At 37.6% G+C, this 22,850-nt stretch overlaps 1 long non-coding RNA gene across 2 annotated transcripts in view; it reads right to left on the bottom strand.

Moving 5' to 3' along the window:
- The window catches only part of LOC137490590 (uncharacterized), a 131,487-nt gene extending 112,423 nt beyond the window's left edge, over positions 1–19,064 (bottom strand). Inside the window, exons 1-3 of one of the 2 annotated variants that reach the window (XR_012396702.1) lie at positions 18,511–19,064; positions 18,287–18,406; positions 7,508–7,751 (exon numbers count right to left, since the gene is read on the bottom strand). This is a non-coding gene — a long non-coding RNA (uncharacterized lncRNA). The other variant, XR_012396701.1, reaches the window with a different exon arrangement.
- Between the last annotated feature and the right edge of the window lie 3,786 nt (positions 19,065–22,850).

Genomic DNA, 22,850 nt, shown 5'->3' with positions numbered 1-22,850 from the left:
AGAGGACTGAAAAGTTTGTTGCCGAGCTCCAGAGACTCGTTTGAAATTTGCTTTTGTTTTTCACTTTGATCTTTAACGGTTTACCTCTCCTCCAGCACTTCACCCTACCTACCCACTGAGACGGCTTCTCACTTCACGTTTCAATGCCATCAAGTCGGACACTAATGCATGACATAACTTCAACATTATTAATAATACAATCACTTTATTTCTGTCGCTTACCATAAGTGGAAAACTCATAAATATTGTCATAGTTGAGAAAATTTTATTATACAACAATGCCTAATTTGTACTTTAACAGTGCTTTTTAAAATGAATAATTTTGTAATGTTCTGAAAAATGAAGGATAGAAAACTGAATAAGAACTTTGCTGGTAATAAGGTTATTGTAGCAATTATGGATGAATAATCAAAAGTAGCGTTTTTACACTTACACTAATTGTGACATGGAAGAGTATTTAACTGCGAAGATTTCTGCATGTCTGTGTGAATAACTGGTGGAGATTGGTTTACTACAAGCACATCATTTCCCTCTCCAGAGCTATTCCGAGAGTCACTTTACAAATATAAGGGTTATTGTTACATCAACTTAAAAAAGTAATTAAGTGTTCAATTGTTCTTTTAATTTAACTTTTAACCTAAAACAGAATTTGTGAAAAAGTCAAATCAGTTAAAGTATTCGCTTCCCTGTTTATTTTTTCCCCCAATGTCTGTTTAAAGGAGAGTTTTTTTTCAACACATTTCTAAACATATTGGTTTTATTAACTCATTTCTAATAACTGATTTCTTTTATCTTTGTCATGATGACAGTGAATAATATTTGACTAGATATTTTTCAAAACATATTTTTCTATACAGCTTAAAGTGACATTTAAAGGCTTAACTAGGCAGGTTAGGGTAATTAGGCATGTTATTGTACAACGATGGTTTGTTCTGTAAACTGTTGAAAAAAATATATAGCTTAAAGGGGCTAATGATATTGACCTTAAAATGGTGTTAAAAAATTTAAAACTGCTTTTATTCTAGCCGAAATAAAACAAATAAGACTTTCTCCCGAAGAAAAAAATATTATCAGACATACTGTGAAAAGTTCCTTGCTCTGTTAAACATCATTTGGGGAAAAATGTAAAAAAAATAAAAAAATAAAAAAAAATTCGAGTGGGGCTAATAATTCTGACTTCAACTGTAAGTAGGAACCTTTTATGCAATGAAAATGTGTATACGTATTTGTTTTAAGACAGCATACCAGTATCAACCACCCAGAAAGTCAACTGCCTATCAACATGATAATATGACTTAAACACCTTGACAATTAAATAATCAACATCTAGCATTAAAGTAGCATTTAGAAAGTAAAAATTAATTCTCCCTGAAAAAAAATAGGTCTGCATGTGTTAAATTTAAACAAATTTATTAATATTCAACTTGATTTTTTGTTTAAATTCAGCCCAAATAAACTATTTACAACCACTTAACTTAAAAAAAATTAAATCCAAGGAATCATCTTTGAATAATTTATTTCAGGGCTACCTTCATTTACTTCCCACTGACTCCCATGGTATGGGAAATGCACGTCAATGGGGACCAGAGGATGTTTGGTTACACACACATTCTTTAAAATATGTGATTTTGGGTTCAGCACAAATCAGTTTTAGAACAACTTGAGGGTGAATAAACGATGATAGATTTTTTTTATTTTTGGGTGGCCCATTTTGAAGAGGCAAGCACTGCTCACATTTTATTTGTTCTCTAAACTAATTCATACTTACAATTTTATCTCTGGTCATGTGCTTTAACATTTTTACTTTCAACATCAGAGTCTATTTGACTAAAACAAAAAGATTCAAACACTTACTCAGCATAGCAGGGTGCTGAATACATGCGGGGACTGTGCAAGAAAAAATGTCAGACAGAAAAAAAGCTCAGCTAAATAAATGGGGCAAAAGACAAGACAGACAATGAGTGCAAAATTAGGAGAGACAGACAGAGACGGCAACACTCATAGCGGAATCCAGACTACTCTCCATCCTGTCCCGTTGGGACGAGTACCAGCAGAGGGGGAACAACTCAACCCTCGGCTCCGGTTCTGAGTGATATTGTAATGAGCCAGTTTCACTGGCCCTTCAACAAACCCCCCAACACACACACACCTCAACCAGCTCCCCAGGCCCCCGAGCGGCTCGCTCCATTCCGTTTCATCACACTTCAAACAGGCCTGGCGCTCCACAGGCCTGCACCAGACCAGGGGACGCAACATCTGCATGAGGAGCGAGGAGGGGAGGCGTGTCTCACGGGGGGACGCACTGTGTCTCGGAGCAGATGTCACATGAACCTGAACAGCAGGACGGGGAGGATGCCGTGAGGCACACTGCAACAGGTTGACAGAGAGAAAGAGAGAGAGAGGGCGAGAGAGAGAGAAAGAGAGAGTGAGAGGGAGAGGAGGGGGAGGGAGAAGTGAGAGAGATCGTTCCAGCATTGTGGCTTCCCCCTTTTGGGGACCCTCTGATTCAGATCTTTCTCCGCCGTTGCCCCCTTCTGCCCCCTTTGACAATAAAATTAAGTAATTAGTCACCCTCGTCCTCATAAGCTAATCATGTCCATGTGCTTTTTTCATTATTTAAATCGTGTCGTCCCAGGGTGCTCCCTGAGGGCTTCTCCTGGTAAGGGTTGGTCCGGCTGGGAGAAGATATGCTGTTTCAAAGGTCCCTCCGGCAAAGAAAGCCATGCATCATGGACCTGCTACTAAATCTTACATAAAATGATTTGATTTCTTAAGGGAAAAGCAAGCTGTTTTGTAACATCACTTAACATTGGCACTAGTTCAACTCTCATCTCTCTGTTCGAATGTGTTGTTGCTCTCAAAGTTGTGAAAAAGTTCACATCGATTGATTCACTCACAGCACTAACCAACATAATGCTGCTAATGTGCTGATACCTTAAATGCCTGCTTATTTGTTACTGCATCCATATATGTTTTCCATTCATTTAGTATGCAGCTCGTTAGTAAATAAAACCATAGTTTGCCCAAAAATGAAAATGTACTCACTATTTACACTCTCTCAAGTGGTACCAAACCTTTATGATTTCATTTCTTCTGTTGAACAAATACTATTGATGTCAATGGTTGAAGATTTCTCCCTTTCTTCGCTATTTCCTACTTTGCGTTCCACAGAAGAAAGAAAGCCAAACCAGTGTGAAACAAGTAAAGTGTGAGTAAATGATGGCAGAATTTTCTTTTGGGTGAACTATCCCTATAATATATAACATTATAAAGTTTCAAATAAGCAAATAAAAGAAAATGACACTACAAATAGTTCAAATAAGTGACAGACCGTCTGAAATCTGAGCGGCCCAAATGCTATTCGTGCAGTGTAATCAGGCAGCACTCTCACTAATTATTTCAGCAGACCGGATGCACTCCCAATTACCAGCAGATACGCCAAAGCCTGCGTAGAACAATCAAGCACAGCGTACGCTCGACTACACTGATTCCCCATGCTGTTGTCGGATATCTTCTGCTGCACTGGGCCTCGATTGGAAACAAATACCTTTCGCTGACCTCCAGCACCGAATGTGGTGGCGGCCGAACAACTGCTGATTCACCCCCAAACCTTTTGCTCAGCGTCCATGTACTAGATGTGCTACTGTGGCTAAATGTAATTAGAGAGCACATTAAACTTTGCCACAGCACTTTCCAACATCGTTTCCATTCGTTTTGTTGCCTTTATTTGTTTTGCAGAGTGAGGCGTCCCGCAGAGCGTGGAGACAAGCTGCCGTGTTCTTCTCATTACACATTCAGACTGTTTTTGTCACCCAGTCGACTGGTGCCTCCAAACAGCTGTTTTCCCTGGCAGTATAAATAAGCATTTGTTCTGACATGAAGGGGAAAAGAGGGAGAGAGAGATAGATGTGGTAGAAAAGCCAAGCTCTGAACAGGCAACATCGGGAAAAGGAGAGAGGATACCACGGAGGCTTTGTAGCTGGTAAAATATTCTTATTATAACCTCAATAGCCAAGCAACAGATAACACATTATGCTGTTGACTATTCAGTCAGGATGTTTAGAAAAGATTTGAATGCTAACGTTGAGCATAAGCGTGGTTTTAGCTATTTTCAGCTGTGATGGGCCCCTCCAACTTATCGCTTGAAGCTCAAGTTGAGCTTGGCAGCTGAAATGTCTCTGCGCTTCCTATCCAGAAACACATAAATAAATAAATGGTGTCAGGAGTATCACTGAGGGGTAACAGGCCTTCGCTTCATCAAAGCATTATGGGTGCCAGTGGTACGAGGCGTACAAATGCGGTAGCACTTTTATCACAGGCCAGTAATGAGGGATAACTTCACCACAGTAATGGCAATCTTAGCAACCCCATTCATTTTTTAGCAGCTGCAATTACCAAGTTCTGTTGATATTTTTCACCAATTTATACTATTTAACATTAAGTAATGCAAGAAAACTCATATTTAATTTTTAAGAAAAACTTATTCTCTTAACCCTTTTCTCTTAAAAAATAGTTGTTTTCTGCCAATGTGTTAACTTCTATCACAAGGCTTTAAACTAAGTATTTCAATTAGCTATTTTATGCAAAAGATGGTTAAAATACAGTTATTTTGTGTTTTATTTAATTGGATATTTCACCAAAAAAGATTAAAGGGGTGGCCCAGAGGGTATTTTTAAAGCTTGGTTGTGTTTATAAGATGCTAAGCAATGTGTGCTCATGCTTCATTTGTAAAAAATGACTTTCTTTTTTTTTTTTAACAAATATCTTACTTTGATTGTATAGACTAGTGGTTCTCAAACTGTGGTACGTGAACCACTAGTGGTACGCAGGCTTCCTTAGTGGTACGCGAAGGAATTGTGTATGTCATGTACATGCTTAACACATTTAAAAATGTATCAAAAATGATGTATATTATATGCCATATATGACATAAAGCCTATATTTCTGAGGGAATCTGCCACGTTTTTTTAACTGTGCAGATTTGTAGCTGCTTTACTAGGCCAACTACACTATTGTATTTCAATACTGCTCATTTTGGTGGTACTTGGAGAGACAATTTTTTTCTGAGGTGGTACTTGATGAAAAAAGTTTAAGAACCACTGGTATAGACGGATTACCAGTTTGTAAACATTCAGGATGCAGAAAAAAGCAAGGAGTGCTAGCATTTACAACGAGGAAATGGCATCCAATGCGGTACAGAGTTTGCTGTTGTATTAGAGATAAATTATTTTGATAACATATTATATATATTATTTACATATTGCTTTTAGCATATTATAACAGCTTGTCACACAGTGATAAGCACAGTGATTCTGCAAAATTAATGTTAAAGTAAGCAGCATTTGTCTGACAGACCCATTTACGATAGCACCCTCCCAGTGGATATTGGATAAGACGAAGTGGCCAAGCATCCAGCCCGAAATATACAACTATCTCATTGATAGGCCTACAGGTCTTTGGATGCCTACAATTTAGTTCTGTGTGGTCATGTGCAAGAAATAATGTTCCATGATTACCAGATTCAAAACTTTGTAGTGCTATAGAGGTTATGCCTAGCCAAAGACAAGGAAAGAAGACGGAACAGTACAAGGCCTGGGTAATCATCAACAAGCAAAACAACTGCATACTGACTGCGAACTGCACCTGTACGGCAGGATATGTGAACTTAGATTTTTCCATTTCATTCTAAGCATTCAGTGTTTGCAGTTAATTAACCATATTTAACTGTTTTTGCTGAAATCGTTGCTGCAATCAAAAATGAGTAATGCGCATGATTCAGCATAGCGTGAACCTACCTGATATACAATGAACTGCAGAGTCAACTGCAGAGTCAAGAATTTTTATTAGGTCCTCACTCCATTCAGCTTTTCTGATGGCTCTTGGCCAAAGATGTCTGCGGTTGGCATTAAAAGCAATAGTGGCAAAATTTAAGTTTTACATTTTTGGACTTTCGATTTTGTGTTTGCTATTTGTCTTTTGCAACCAGTATGTGCGGTTGAACCCGTGTGACTTCATGGGTGACGTAGATTAGTACAGTAATTCCGCTATACTGCTACTCCTCTAACACGAAAACAACTGTCATATTTTCTAGTTCCCCCGAAAGGCCCGCCCTCAAGAGGCTCTGATTGGTCAGCTAACATTATGTGCTGTGATCACGGATCGGCTCCACGTCACCAGGAAAAGAGTCACACCTCTACAAGTAGGCACTTTGCCTCAGCTCTATAAACACTGTCAGTCAGAGTGCTGTGACAGAAAATGACAAAGGACACAGCCGAGCCTCACGCCTGCTCTCTAAGATAAAATCTGACAAGTGTATTTCAAATATATTCAGAATAAGCATGTGTAATAATGTGAAACATTCACTTATCTTTTGCGAGTTTGTTATTTGAGATACAGAACGCACGGAAAGTGGCTGCATAGAGAGACACTACAGGGCTGGTGAAGACTGACTGTTTACAGCGGTTTGATGGATAAATATGAATTTGTAGCTTACTTGTAGTGGTGCCAACCAGCATTTCCCATTGTTTACATCCTTGCTACAACATTCTATTAACGCTAGACACTATGCATGTACTAGATCAATTTTAACAAATAAAAACACTTAGGTTGTGGCTCACAATCCACAGCTTCTTCTATTACGGTTGGAGCTGCTCCTTCTTTGAGAAGTTTTTAGCCGAATCCAGCACTGAACTGAGAGAGATTCTGGAAGTTGTCCTTTGTCAAATGCTAGAGCTATATCTTTTTTTTATAATTCTCTGGAACATAATTAAAATTAAACTGTAGGCACTTCTCCCTTTGTGTCATGTTCCTTGGAAGCCCAAATACAGAAACAGTAGAAGCTCTGTGGAAATAGCTACATGGATGACATTTTAGCTTTCTCTGCTATAACATTACAGCACCTCTAGCCACGCCCCTTCGCTGCACGGGGTGCATGTGCATGGTAAATGCGCATCACCTGAAGCATTTGTGATTTCACTTACCTGGATGTACTGTTTTGTAGTCCCCAAACTTTGATCGCTGTAGGCTTTGCTAAGCTAACTCTGTAAAAGCCAATGTCTCACTTTGCATTGAACTTTTTGTTGTTTCAAACCTTTCTTTTGCAGAAAATTTTTGAAAGAATGTTTCAACAGAGTTTGTGAATAAAAAATACCTATAAAAAACTTTATCTAATAGCTTTATCTTAACAAGCCATACAGCTTATTAGCATAAACGGGACCACTTTAACACAAAAACAAGCATTGTCCATAGTAATAGAAAAGCTATGGAAGACATTAGGTCAACTAACACTAAGTAGTTGCAAAGGTACTTATAGTCAAAATAATGTTCAAAGGGGACTTTGAAAAATGTAAGTGCTATTCTTCTGTATTGTGCAGAAAAAAAGAAAAAAGTATAAAACTTCAGAAAAGACATGAAAAAGAAAAAGACATGTTGAGAGAAAAAAAAGTTTTACTATTAAGTGAACTATGAACTATGAAGGGGGAGATAAAGACTAAAAAGCCAAACAAACCTGTAGCCTCACGAAATTGTGCAGGGGGTGATGAGAAAGATCTTCCACACTGCGATTGAACAGCATACTAACAGCCTTCTAATTAAACATCGTCTCCACTCAGTAGCTCTGAAGTGATCTGCCAATCATCCTGCAGGAACGCATCACATCCTGTTAGCTGCCAATCACACGATGCTGAGTTCATGACAGGCGCCGGCAAAACCTCTTTCTGAAAATATGGACCTGCTTTTCTTCAAACCCACAGCTGGAAAAAAATAGAGAGAGCACACATGAGCGTCCTGGTGGAGTTTCATGCCGTTTATGTAGATTAAGCGCATAATAAATAAGTAAAACCGATAGCTACTTTCAGACATTAGCCTGAGGGGATAAACATCTATTAGCAGATTAAACAAAAATAATAACCGCAAGTCACTCATCTTAAAACGCAGGAAGTTAAAAGACACCGAGCAAAGGGGGGAATGAAGTCAAGTCATTTCATATAGCCTTTTAAAACAATTGACAGAATTTTTCATAAAAGAGAAAAGAAAATCAACACTTGTATTATTCAGTGGCAGCTAAAAACATCTTTTTTTTTGCAAAGAAAGTGACACTTAAAAGAGAAGCTAACCACCCTTGATAATCTGCAGAGCACCCTTAATTGAGAGTAATTAATTACATATTTATAGCTGGTATTCTCAGTCAACAGAGCTGTTAAGGAGTCCTAGTGTGTCCGACAAACAGGAGTTTAAGCCCGGCGAGCAGACAGAAGCTGAAAATGACAGCTCATCCCCTGGGAGCTCTAACTCTGGAGGAGTGAGAGCCATGGAGAATACAGGTGTTCACACATACAGCTGGGTTGATGGTGTGGAACATTTTATGGATTCTAGGTCTGACAATGTGAGCAGACACAGCGTTCACTTGTGCTTTGAAATCCAGACCGGTTGTTATCAAAGAGATGCCTCACACACCAAGAATGAAACTGGAGATGAGCTGAAGATTTTACTGTGTGGTCATAAGTACTGCAGATACAAGAAGAGCTCCTGAAGCACAGCTGCAGATGTCCAACCTGATTCCATCAGCAACTTCAGGGGAACCAAATACATCTGGATCCATTAAAGTGCAACTTGCTACTGCGCTAAAGTTTGAAATGTTGAAGTAGCCACATGCTTAGTATTTGAATGATATTATGTACAAATGACCACCCGCTTTGAATGTTATCACTCCCTTGAATGGATCAGTGGATATCAGCTGATAGATTTGGGCCAGTAGGGATCTTCTGCACCTATTAGTAGATTTAAAAGGCTGTTATCATCCATCCACATGGTTAATTAGCTATGCTAATAGAGAAGACTCCAGATTTAGATCTAATTTTACATTTCTGTGACTGTTGAGTTTAGGGTTGGGGGTAGAGGTTTATAAAATACAATTAATGAAAAATTAAAAAAATTATATAAATAATTCTTGTTAACTTCCGGCCGCAGCTGTATGTGATCTATAGCGATGTGGATGGATAATAACAGCCTTCTGAGCCTACTTGAGGTGCAGAAGGCCCCTCCTGGCCCATATCTATCAGCTGATAACCACTGAGAATGCCAATTCAATCGAGGGATAACATTTTTATCGGCTAATTCCTGTTTTTCAGAGATCAGTGAGAATGACTAAAAAATGCTACTTAGCTTGATGACTTGGCTAAAACAAAGCTAAAATTGGGCTTTCTGTGAAAATATGATAGATGTTTAAGAATAGCCCAAAAACAGACTAGACATCAAATACACAGGAATGATTGACAGCAAATGTGTGTCTAATTTCTGTAACAGATGGGTGGGTAGTTTTGATTTTCAGGCTCCTATAATGCCGTTGTCATATAAATAACAAAAACATGTTTTATATACAGCTATAGAAAGATTAAAGAGACCACTTGGAAATTCCCAGTTTGATTAAAACTTTTGTTTTGTTCTGCAAATTACAGATCACATTTCTTCTAAATACTGAAAAATGCCATTTGAAGCAAATAAAATTGCTCAATAAAGAACCATGTATTTAGAAGTGTCTACATGTTTGTGGAATAACCTTGAATTTCAATTCCAGCAAATAAAAATCTGTAATTTTGAACAATCTATCCAGTTATGACCCCATAATAGTGTGTACCCTGCTGTCAACTAACAGGCCTGGGCCTGTATACGATTCTGACAGTATGATATCACTGGTAAAAAAAATATATATATCACGGTTTCAAGGTATTGTGATTTCTGCTCTGAAATATATTCTTTTTAAATGTCTGAGTTAAAAACACAGAAACTTTTTTCCACTTTGAACACAATGGCTGTGTCCGAAATTGCATAATTCCAAACTATATATTAAGCTAAAACAGTTTGTGAGCTGAGTAGTATGTCCAGTTTCATTGCAATCGAAAAAGAGTATGCAAGATGTACCCGTATGATCTACTTCTTCAGGCAAGATTCTGAAGTGTGCAACCGATGGACGCTCTGCTATCCAATGAGAATGAAGCGCGTGTGTCACATGACCTTGATAAAATGGCAGATGTAGTACATCCGAGCTTTATTCATTCTACTCACATTCATACTGTATAGATCGACCTTTTTATCAGTCGAGTAATAAATTCAATTGCAGTACCCACTGAGTAGTAGGCGATTTCGTTCACAGCCAATATATTTTATTTTAAGAAACATTTAAAATGTTTTAGAGCAATAAACATGTCAGGCTAAATAATTCAAATGAATCATTGACTTCTGCTGTCCTCATTCATATTAAAAAACACTGATTTATTTACAATTTAAGTGACGTCTTTGGATAGCTTTTCTGCTGGGGATACTGTTGTCCTAAAAAACAAACAAAAAAACTATTTTAAAAATCTTACATAAACCGTAACAGAAAATGTTTGCGGTTTTAAAACCTTGACTTTTCTAAACCACGGTATACCTTGAAAACGGTTATCATCCCATGCCAACTAACTCCATGCCAGCGCACATCATAAAAGAAATACCATGACTGACAGCCTTAGACTGATTGACCGAGGTTGAACTCGACTTTCCTCATACATTTTTACAGTATGCATTTAAAGGGCAGCACCCCCTGAGCCATATATCTAGCCAAGCCCCAAACATGGCGTATTGATTTTTCTAATCTGTTTACTCCTTTTCTGCACTTTCCAGTCGACTGCTGGATACCATGGTTTGCCCTCGGGCGTTCAGTGGAGCCCAGCATGTTTCAGCTTTGATCATCGTTCAGCCAGCGGATTAACATATGCAGACTCTCTTCCTCCCTTTGTCGTCAACCCTACTAATAAATCTATGGCTTCCCTCTGATCAACTGCAGGCCATGAATCAATCAACCCACCTCACATCCTAACAGTCTCCACAAAGATGGGATCTCTTTGTCTGCTAGGCTGAAAATGGCAAAAATCAACCAAGCTGCAGTAATCATTCAAAAGAAAATAAAGTTGTGACTGCAGGTTTAGTCTTTCCTGGATAGGCGTATGCAGTAAAGTCTTAAATGCAGTGAGATCACTTTAAGTCATAAAGGATTCTCGTTGCGTTGACCAAAAACTGTGATTTGTACAAGATGATTCCATTATTGCTGACACCAAAAAGGTGGGATTGTAAGACTATTGTTTAAAATAACAGCTCAGTAGTCTCAAAGATAATCAATTTATATTAGAAAACATACACATAACAGAGCTTTTAACAAACACTTCACAAAAAATTCACATTTTCTCATTTTAGTAACTAACCAAACAGGTTTAAACTACTTATAAGCAGTGGTGGAAACAGAACTGAAAAATCGTACTCAAGTAAAAATGCCATTACTTACCGAAAAATGTAGTGCAAGTAGAGTCAAAGTATCTGGTGTAAATATTACTCAAAGCATGACATTCTGTAGTGCATTTAGTTATTGTTTAAGGTCATTTGGTAACTTCAGTCATTATACACTACACATCTGCTAACTTCTTATCAGTGACATGAAGTCTAAACAGTCTCTCGGTCATTGCGTGCAACAATTTTGTGTCTTAAGGTTGTTTTGAATAATGCAATTTTCTATGTGGGATTTGATTGGATGGCAGTCAGAGAGCTGATCATTTAGCTTCTAAGACTTCTACTTCTCTTCTGGCCAATCACCATAGCCAAGAAAAATAATAAAGTTGTGGCAACAGGTTGAAGGAAAATAGTGGAGTAAAAGTACCGATACAGCACTAAAAATGTACTCCAGTGAAAGTAAAAGTACACAAGTTTAAAACGCAAATTACAATTCTTAAGAAAAACTACTCAATTACAGTCATTTGAGGATTTGTAGTTTGTTACTCCAAACCGCTGCATATACTGTAACAACATTAACTCATGGATTAGTAATGTACAGAAGATTACCCTAGATAAATTTTAAGCAAAAAAACAAAAAAACAATACAAATAAATAATTCAGTATATTCGGGAAATAGAAATAACCCAGTGCTAACTATTTCTGATGTGAAAGGCCCAAGTGACTTTATAATCAGACCTTTTCATATAAAAGTAGGTACTACAACAAAGGATTAAGATATATGATGGAAAAGGCACACACCAAATAAAAAGATGCCTGAGACTAAAAGTTTAATTTGTCTTTAATTTGGGTTTTTTTCAACAGTAGTCGCTGTACCTTTAAATACAGACATGTGAGACTATGACCTCCTATCTCAGTCTGCACTGGCAAACACTGGCATTCAGTTTAACAAAAGCAAAAGCTCATCAGGGACTGAAGAGGACTGGCCTCATTGGCAGCTGATGGAAGTAGGGCACTAACGTTTCCAATGCACTTTAGCTCTGTTAAATATTCCCTTAAAGAACCCCAAAAACAACTGGTTCTGTTTGCCGGCAGACCTGCTAAAAATGATCTGAATACTCATTAATCCAAGTACAATAGAAATAAAGCTTGCGAACAGCATCCAAATATTTTTCTGTTTGAAATGAATAAATATATAATTCAATCAGAAAATATACTATATAATCTAATCATTCACTTTCCTTCTGATTATTCCATGCTTTATCAGTTGTCGTCAAAGTGGAATGGACCGCCAACTTATCTGGCATATGTTTTACAAAGTATACGCCCTTCCAGCAGCAACCCAGCATTGAGAGCACAACCTCCAGTGCTGGAAAACACGCACACTCTCCCATTCACACACTACAGCCAATTTTGTTTACCCAATTCACTTATATTGCATGTCTTTGGACTGTGGGGGAAACCAGAGCACCTGGATAAAACCCATGCACAAACAGGGAGAACATGCAAAATACACAAAGGGCCTCTTGGTCCAGTCGGGACTCAAACCAGTAACCTTCTTGCAGAGAGGTAGCCATGCTAACCACTTAACTCATAACCAGAAATTGACTCTTGACATAACTGACCTAAATAACTATTCTGACCTCAAAAAGTGTGATTTAGAAACATATACAACCTAAATATTAAGCTGTTTTTACGGCATCATTTCAGAAATTCTTCAACTAAATTTTGGGATTCATGCTAAGAAAATGTGATTTACTTTACTAAGTTGGATAAGAAATGTTCTTTATTTTATGAAATTAGAAAAAAATAGCTACTCTCTTCACCAGCCTAGCACTATTTTCATCAAATAGTGGGAACCCCTTTGCAAACATTTCCAAACTGTTCAACTTGACTCTGCTCCTTTTGATTGAATCCCCACCCCCTACTCACAGCTACTGGATACTAGTTCTGGTCAGCACATAGTAGACCTGTATTTTCTATATCTAAGATTGCACTAGTGTTTTTGTTGGTTTGTTTTTTGCTTAAAATACTCTTCTGTGTATTTGCTTATTGTTACATATTTATGTTGTCAGTTTTGTATATTTTTATAATGTGTTTTTGAAAGTATAATTAAGAAAAGTGAAAATTTAAAACTATTTCCATTGTAAAAAATGCTGGGTTCCACACAATTCTTTCATGTTGTCCCAACACCACCAATCGTTTTTACAAATTTAAGTGGATTGAACATAAAAGTTACCTTAACTGTTGTATGTTCAATCCACTTAAATTTGTGAAAAACAAATAAGTTGTCCCAAAAAACATGAGAATTGTGCTGTTTCAACTTATTTTAAAGAAGCAGTCTGAACGCAGTTTCAGTGTACAATTCACAATGTGCATTCCATTTTTGCCATTCATTAGACTGTGATTTAGAACAGTTAAAACACTGAAAAACACTGGTTTGTTTGTAAACTAAATCTGATAAACATATCGACACACCTAGTAATTTGTGGGTTAAAGTTAATTTATTTACCTCAGTGGGTACCACTCTCTTGGATATACATTCATTCACTCATTTCCTTTTCAAATTAGTCCCTTTATTATTCAGGGGTTGCCAAAGAGGAAGGAACCACCAACTTATCAGCATATGTTTTACACAACGGATGCCCTTCCAGCTGCAACCCATCACTGGGAAACATAAATACACACTAATTCACACACATACATTACGGACAATTTAGCCTACCCAATTCACCTATACCACGTTTTTGGACTGGTGGGGGAAACTGGAGCATCCTGAAACCCACGCGAACATGGTGAGAACATGAAAGTTCCACACAGAAACGCCAACTGATCCAGCCGAGGCTCAAAACAGCGACCTTCTTGCAGTTAAACGAATGTGCTACCTTCTGCGCCACCGTGCAACCCACTCAGATATAGTAATTTAAAAAGTAAACCAACGCAGCAGTTTTTAGTGTATAAAACTTCATTATGCAACTGTGAGAAAAACCAACCGAGAAACATGTCTTCTGTGAGACCAAATAAGATGATATTCTACACATTGCACTGCTAATGGGCAGAAAACTGCAGTGAACAAAGTCCATAAACAATCCTGTGCGAGCAGCAAGGAGTACAGCGACCTTTGAGTTTGGAGTTGAGGCCCTATTAAAACAGAGCCCAGCTTACTGCCAGGACGCGCATCCCCTAACCGTGGAAAAGCAATCTCGCAGCAACTGCTAGGCAATCAGCGGTGCACCGCGCGGGGTTGAGACAGCGATGACCTGCTGATTCCACAACAGCAGAGGTGAACCAGCCTCAACACACTGATGAGCGCTGCACAAACATCAAACAGGCACACAGGACCTCCCCACGACCTGCTTCGGCAGCCCCGTCTGACGCCTGTGCCTTTTATTTGGGCTGATAGCGAAGGGCGGATTGGCAAATATCGATCATGGCAGTGTTCGTAAAACTCTCCCTTCAGATTTGAGAGGTGATTATGGTTGGACCCAGCTGATGCTGTTGTGTGTGGGGTGGGTGATTGTGATTAAAGAATCCAAACATAGCACAATCTCATCCCTTGTAAACTGCTCTTACCCTTAAGCACAGTGATTCCCAGTGTTTGTTGTCTTAAGTACCCACCAAAGCTCCATCAGTTGGGCTCAAGTACCAATTCAAAAGACGGAAAACACTACAATGTATTCCATTTAAAGAATTACTTTACTTAAAAATGAAAAATTGGCCTTCATTTATTTATTTCATGTCCTTTTAAACCTGTATGAGATACTTCCCACCATAAATGAAAAATGAATATAATCATTAATTTTCTTATCTTTATTAATCTGGGGTCGCTTCAGCGGAATGAACCACCAACTTATCCAGCATATGTTTTACACAGCGGATACCCTTCTAGCTGCAATACAACTCTGGGAAACATCCACACACACTTATTCACACTCATACACTACTGAAAATTTAGCCAACCTAATTCACCTGTACAGCATGTCTTTGGACTGTGGGGGAAACCAGAGCACCCGGAGGAAACCCACGCGAACACAGGGAGAACATGCAAACTGACTCAGCCGAGGCTCAAAAAGCAACCTTCTTGAGGTTCTTGAGAGGTAACAGCACTACCTACGGCGCCACCGCGCCAAAATGAATAAATATAACAAAATATATATATATATATATATATATATATATATATATATATATATATATATATATATATATACAGACATTCTCAGTCAGTTTGGTCAAAAAATCAATGATCTCTTCATAAAAAAGTGCTGAAATGATGTATACAGTTTCACAGGTTCAGTGATCAACATGACTTTATATTTACATTCAGATCATGATGCACCATTTCTACACAGGTTTAAAAATGTATTCTTTAAGTCAACATTTAAGAAATCATAATAATTTACACTATTTTCTCACTCTCAAAGGGTTCCAAATCTTTATGAGTTTCTATCTTATGCTAAACACAAAAGAAGACATTTTGAAAAAAAGCTAAAAACCGATAATTTTCCTTCTATGGAGGTCAATGGTTTCCAGTTTCCTTCAAATTATCTTCTTTTGTGTTCGACAGAAGAAAGAAACTCATAAAGCTTGGGAACCAAGCTTTTTTTGGGTAAACTACCGAGGTGCACGGTGGTAAAATGGGTAGCACAATCGCCCCACAGCAAGCTGGTTCGAGCTTTGGCTGGGTCAGTTGGCATTTTTGTGCAGAATTTGTTCTCCCCGTGTTGGCGTGGGTTTCTCCGAATGCTCCACTTTACCCCACAGTCCAAAGACATGCGGTACAGATGAATTGAATAAGCTACATTGGCCGTAGTGTATGTGTGTGAAAGAGTGTGTATGGGTGATTCCCAGTGTTGGGTTGTGGCTGGAAGGGCATCCGCTGCATAAAACATATGCTGAATAAGTTGTCTGTTCATTTCGCTGTGACGACCTCTGATGATTAAGGGACTAAGCCAAAAAGAAAATGAATTTTAAACTACCCCTTTAATGAACACTTTAAAAATATTAAGCGCAATAAATGATTATTTCTGTTACATAATATTGCAGCGCTACTACACAAGCAGTTCCTCAATCATTTACTCTTCATTAATTTAAATAATTTATATCTATTATTAAACAGCTTTGGTTTTAAGTCAGCTCCTTTTATTGTTATTTATAGCAGTCTATAGTGACCTGAGTAATTGTTTAAATTAACGGCCCATACAGTCAGTTAAAAAGCTAATTATAAAAATGGCCTCTACAAAACCCCTGGAAAACAATTCAAACATTCACCCTTAATAGAAATGTTAATGTTGGACCAGCTTTGAACACCATTTTACTTTTTGTTCCATTTCAGTTTTTGGCTTTTACAGCATGAATTTACACAGAATAATTCTAAACCATATTTAGAAAGTAATCAAAACACTGATAGTCAATGTCCTTTGAGTTTTAAATATCTCAATCATTTAAAGCAGAGCACCAGTAGACATAAATGTAACTGAAATGTAATAGCCATACTTTAAATCCATATACACAGATTAAATACATTCTCCATAGAGAGTTCAAATATATGTACAAAAAAGCATATGCTATTATGTTTATATCATGGCTACTTTCAATAGGCCAATCTAATTTAACATAGATTTACAAAGTCTGTAAAGTGTTTATCCAAAATCATCACTTCCCTTTTGTTGACACCTTGACTTCTGGGCAGTTTAGTGTTGAGGAATTAATTATTTAGGAGTCTTCTCATATCACGATTATACAGTTACTTAGTTGGAGTTTATTGCATGATAAACTATGTTCCTCAATGAATCATAAATGGCAATGAAATAGTGTTATTTTTAGTCTGTGTGCACCAAAAAGCGGCTAAGACTTTTATTTCAGTGTGTTGATGTACTTCCAACTAAAACAGAACATTGAGTGAGTTTTTTTTGCGCATTATTCCCTTAAAGCAAACTAATGGTAAGAGGGGTGTGCTTAAAAGGCCATGAACATGAGATTGAACATGAGAACACTCAACACGAACTAGAAACAAGTCTTTTTTTAAAATAAGACAATTGGCAAATCCGGATTTCACCATTTCCATAATCGAAAAGGTCTCTTTTGTCGCGTGTTAGCAGACCACTATAATCCACACATGTGGGTCCACACACGATTAGTGCTCTCATCTTGGGTAAATGGAAAAATAACCTTTGTTGCGGCACATTTATAAATGCAACACTGACGACTCATGTCTCTGAACAATTATTCTACTACTTGCTTGAATTACAGATGTCAACACAACGTGGCGTCTCTCTGAACACTGTACAGGTAAGAAGAGTCTTCGAAGCTAAACCATGCATATTAATAAAGTTGCATCTCGTTCACAGTAGAGAATGCTGATTGGTTCGAACCAAGTTTTTCTCATGAATAATGAGCCGATGTGCTGAAAACTCAACGACAGCACTTTGTACCTGCCTGTACAGACAGTCAATTTCCACGCTGGAATTTATACAATAATCTCATTGCCCTGACGTTGTTCCAAAATTTCTTTGTATTCCGCAAGAACGAATTTGCACTAAACAACACAAAAACAACCAACTTTTTAGTGAACAATTATGTGTCTTAATAGTGTTTTAGCAATGTGAGACATATATATATGACTGTCAACGTCATATATCAACACTTTAAGAATGTTTTGACTATAGGCCATCAAACTGTTGTCAACAGAGAAGGACCATAGAAGCAAATGGTCAGACACTGATTGAAGATTACTAAAACAAGATTGTTTTTTACTTGCACATATGAATCGCTAACCTAAAAATAGTAATGTGTGCTAGAAAAATGTACATTTTGATTTCACACAGACTTAAAGAGTGCATATGATGCAAGTTAAACATCATATGACTGAAGAGAATTATACGATTTGAACAAATAAAATATATGTAAAGTACAATTTAATTCTGTCCACCCACCACCAAACCAGACACGCAACATTTTGGCATATATCAGACAGCAGATTATGTTTTCAGGACACTGGATACAGATGCGTCTTAAAACATCCTACCTTTGTAGGCTGCACTTTTTAGCTTTCAAAGAGCCACAATTTCAGTTAAAGCACCCACTAGAACCTTCCTAAATACTCTCCACATGCCTCTGTCAATGAGTATCGATCAATAAGGGCCATCTTGAGTAAAACAGAGAAAAAAAAAGTGAGACATTACAAAGCAACAAATGCACTAAAACATATCCTCTTAATTCCAACTTATTTTACTGTAACAGATAACACACCGCCTCCGTTTCTTTGTCGGAACACAGACTCCAGTAACGAACAGTGCCAGTGGACTCCAGACGGGTACTCTCTCACCCCCCTTGTGTTTGCAATAGGAAAGGAGTGTTATTAATTAAGGATACGAAGCAGATTTTGACAAGGGTTCCCGAGTGGCAAGCGGTGTGGATTCTTGGCGTTGACCTGGCCCAGCGGGGGTAGCATGCGCCTGTTTGAGGAAGGGGGTGGAGGAGGGTTGGGCTGGCTCCATGCTGGCAGCCAGGCCTTCCACGTCTGCGTTGGTGCTTTGAAGTGTCACCTTGAGAGAAGAGCCAGTGGCCGGGTAGTGGAGGGAGCAGGAGCAATGAAAGGAGTGGCACCGCTTGCGTTGCCAGACACGGCGCTTTTAATATTACATGGGCTCCCGTCCATCTCTCTACACATGCAGGATATTGCTTCTGCTTGATTTATTCAGAAAGTGGATCTTTCTCTGCTCCTTTTCATGCTGTGGTTCAACACCTGTGCAGGTTTTAGCCGGACTTCTGCGCTGGAGCGTGGTGTGTCAGGTTCTCTGTAACTTTGGATGAGAAGACATTAGGTGTCCGTCATGGCGTAGTTAGTGAGAGTGATGTTTTGATCACAGCAGGTGTTTGAACAATGCCGCTTTAACAGTGAATCAAATGGTTTGATAAAGACGGGTGGGAGGCCGCAGGTCACATCAAGTTGTGGCATATTGATACATCGGAAATGTCACCGTATATGTAAAGGATTATGCTTATTACAGAGCCGCACATCAGATCAATTTAATAATGATCTAAGTTGAAATTACTTTAAAATCTTACCTTGACATTAACTTATTAAGCTGCTGTAAAGAAACAAATAATCTGTGGAAATGTACAAAAAAACTAACTAAATGAACACTGCTATAGAAATACTGACATTTTACACACACACAAACACAAATTTAGTTTTTTTTTTATATAAGTATGCCAGTTTTGCTTTAAAATAAACATCCATTGGCAAGTCTGCAGAGTTGTGAGAGGCTGTAAAAGTAAGAAATAAAGTCTTAATTCTGTGTATGTGAGATTTCCCATCTTCTTTGCATTATTGGAGCAACAATATAAACAGTCACCATCAAGTGTTTTTAAGGTAAAACAAAATGGCTGTAGTTAAACCAAACCAACCCCTAATGGGTTATATGGACTGACTTTTCACTGAATTTCAGCCCCCCAGCCTAAGCGCTTCCAGTGAACTGTCTTTCCATTATAAAATTGCCATGTTTAAGGTCTGATTTCTTTAAAAATCTGTGATATTCACTGCCTGATAGATATAGGATAAGGAGTAGGTCTCAGACCGGACAAGAAGCACTGCATTAAATTCCATTTTCTCCTTCAATGTCTTTATAATATGACTTTATAAAATTTTCAATGGAGCCTCTGCACTCGCCTGCTGATCCTGACGGCGCTTGCATTTAAATTGTGTTTTACACTTGAACAACTAAATAAATGGTTAAGTCTATTAAACTGAATGTATTGTAATTCCATGACAACATCGATGCAATAAAAGAAACTTTATGAAATTGAAAAAAGTCACATTAAGCTTTCACAGGAAGTTTATCATCGGCTGAAAAACATTAGCTGGGCATATACCCCATTCACCATGGTTCAGCTACACTAACCATAGTTTAATGGCCATGTTGACGTGAGTCAGTCTGGCAACAAAACACTTTTACCTTTAATAATACACAGGGTAATTAAGTCATAAGCTTGGGCTGGCATTATTATCATCAGCGATAAAATAGAAAATAAACAAAGTAAGATGTACCTTTCAGTTTTCGCAACCTTAATTGAAATTGTTTGGAGTTTTCAAAATCAAAGTTCAACTCAACCTGCTGAAAAAGCAAAGCAGCAAAGAACAAGCTTGAACCAGCTTAGACCAGCAAAGAACAAACTTAACCAGCATGTGTAACCCCACCATTATTATTTTTTCAACAATCTAAAAAATTTTAAAATAACTATAGTATCAACATTAATTATTATACACATTTTTCAGATTCTAGCCTACCTTCTACAGTCTACGTTTTTATACAGTAAATGTCCTCTGTTTTAGGCAGTGCTTTAAATACTTTTTAAAAACAAAATATTTCTATACAACTACAAGGGCTAACGCTTTACATGTTAACATCAGCAGGCATCGTATTTAGTTTTCTATTAAAAATGAACTGTGACTATGTTTTGTATTGGTTTATTATGCAACTCATTAGCTCTGAACCAACAATAGTTTTGTTGGTTTAAATGTTTTATAATGCATGACTAGCATAGTATGTTTTGCATTCATAAAGTATATGAATAGTTACTGATAAAACAAGAAAAAAATATTCAACACTTGAGCCGGTGTTAAATTAACACTTTTGAAAATGTTAATTTAACTCTGGCCAGTGTGGATTATATATATACACACCGGTAAAGTGTTAAAATTAATTCTCTCTCTCAGAGTTGAATTAACACTGTTGATTTTAGAAAATAACAAAGGAAATCTTTCACCATTCACAGTATTGTAGCTTTCGAGAGTACTAATATCTGCAACATTAATGTTATGCTAAAAATGTGTATTGAAATGATGACGGGGCTATTTTCTCGCCAAAAATGTGGTAAATGCATAAAAAACTAGGCCTCAAGGTATCCCGCTTATACAGGCTGGGTGAAAAATAAGCTGTTTTTAACCCCCCTTTGGTAATGAAGGGCATATGAATAATTTTGCCTTTAATTGCCACATGTATTGTCGATGGAGGAAATAAGAAATTAGAATCATTATTTATTTTATTACTTTTTAACATATTTTTAAACGATGCTTGCAGTCAGTGTATGTCGAACTCCTGCTGCATTTGAAACAGGAAAGGGGTATTTTGAAAAGATTTCTCGCACCCGTCCCAGATCATAAATCGCAGTTTTAACTCCCCTGATTAGTTCTGACATCCGCAGCCTTTTATCTCTCTCTCCATCTTGCTTTTTTTAATCAGATTAACCCAAATGGGCGTCCTTTAATGGCCCCTTTTTTAGAAAAGCCGAAAGAGGATGATAATTAAAATAATTAAACCACTGGGATTGGCGCGCGCATCCCTTATTATCTCTCTCTCCCTCTCTTTCCCCTTTTGCTCTCTTTTCCTTTCTTCTCTCCTTTTTAAGTTTGGAGTCTACTTGGCTAACAGATTCAGAAGTGAGGAAAAGCACCAACCACCCTCAGTTAATTGAATTTACTCTCATCTAAAGGTCTAACTATGCAAGGTTTTTTCCTCCTGTGAAACTAGTGTGTGTAAAGGTGTGTGTCAGTTGTCTAAATCAGATTGCAGGGGTGGGCTCAGAAATAAACGCTCATTTTCATTCTGTTTCTGTGCAATTTTTGTTTAGCTAAACATAAAGCAAAAAGTATCATCTTTAACGATTATTTATTCATGGACTTTTAAGCTATTAATGAGGACAAATGAAGTCGTTTTTAAGAGTGTCAGTATGAAATAAGCTTACCAAAATGATCTTGATTTGCATGTCTGCTTCGTTGTGTGTCCATGTGGAATAAACACAAACATTAAATATAACCAGAATTTTAGGATACCCTAAAAACGTGCTTGAAACAGCGCTAAATAGATGTTCCTGGAAAGAATGAGAGGGAAAAACATGTTCCTGTCCTACAAAAGTAATAACTAATAGTGTTAATTGTAATTAGTTTTGCTTTTACTGGGTATCTAATTACGCACAAGACCTAGATACCACAACGCTGGAAGTATTTCATGCCTTTTCACAGTTGGATACAGTTATTCTTTAATTATACTTTTCAAATGCATGAAAAAATGAAGGCGAGCCCTTGATACCAGGAATCTACAGCACTTTCAAGAGAAAAGGGAGAAATAATGAAATAAAAATAAGACTCTTTATAGCCCAATCATGACTGCATGGCACTGCTTTAACTCCACGGCTCGCCTCCTCCTGCGTCCTGACAATTTCACTGGGTTGCATTTCAAGTTGGCAAAGAGAGAAGAGCGAAATCCCTTTGCTGTGAATACTTAAGATTTATACTTAAATTTTCATACAATCTTTGAAAACATTGAGGAGCAATTTCATATTTGCACTGACATCTAATTTCTCAAGTAGATTCTGAAATCACAAATTGGTATGGATTCCCTCTGCGTCCAATTATTCCGCATCAGTTTCCCTGACCCCTCAGAGTACTGCTAAATTAAACATAAGATTTTTTTTTCAGACGCAGTCATGAAATAGTCCTACATATGCACACGTTTGATAAACTAATCTTACTTTCTCAGTTGTAGCAGCTCTCGTCGTGTTTCTCTCTGCCACTGAATTGCAAACGA

The sequence above is a fragment of the Danio rerio genome, chromosome 21 (genome assembly GCF_049306965.1).
Source record: "Danio rerio strain Tuebingen ecotype United States chromosome 21, GRCz12tu, whole genome shotgun sequence".
NCBI lineage: Eukaryota > Metazoa > Chordata > Actinopteri > Cypriniformes > Danionidae > Danio > Danio rerio.
This window is presented reverse-complemented; position numbering and strand designations above follow the sequence as displayed.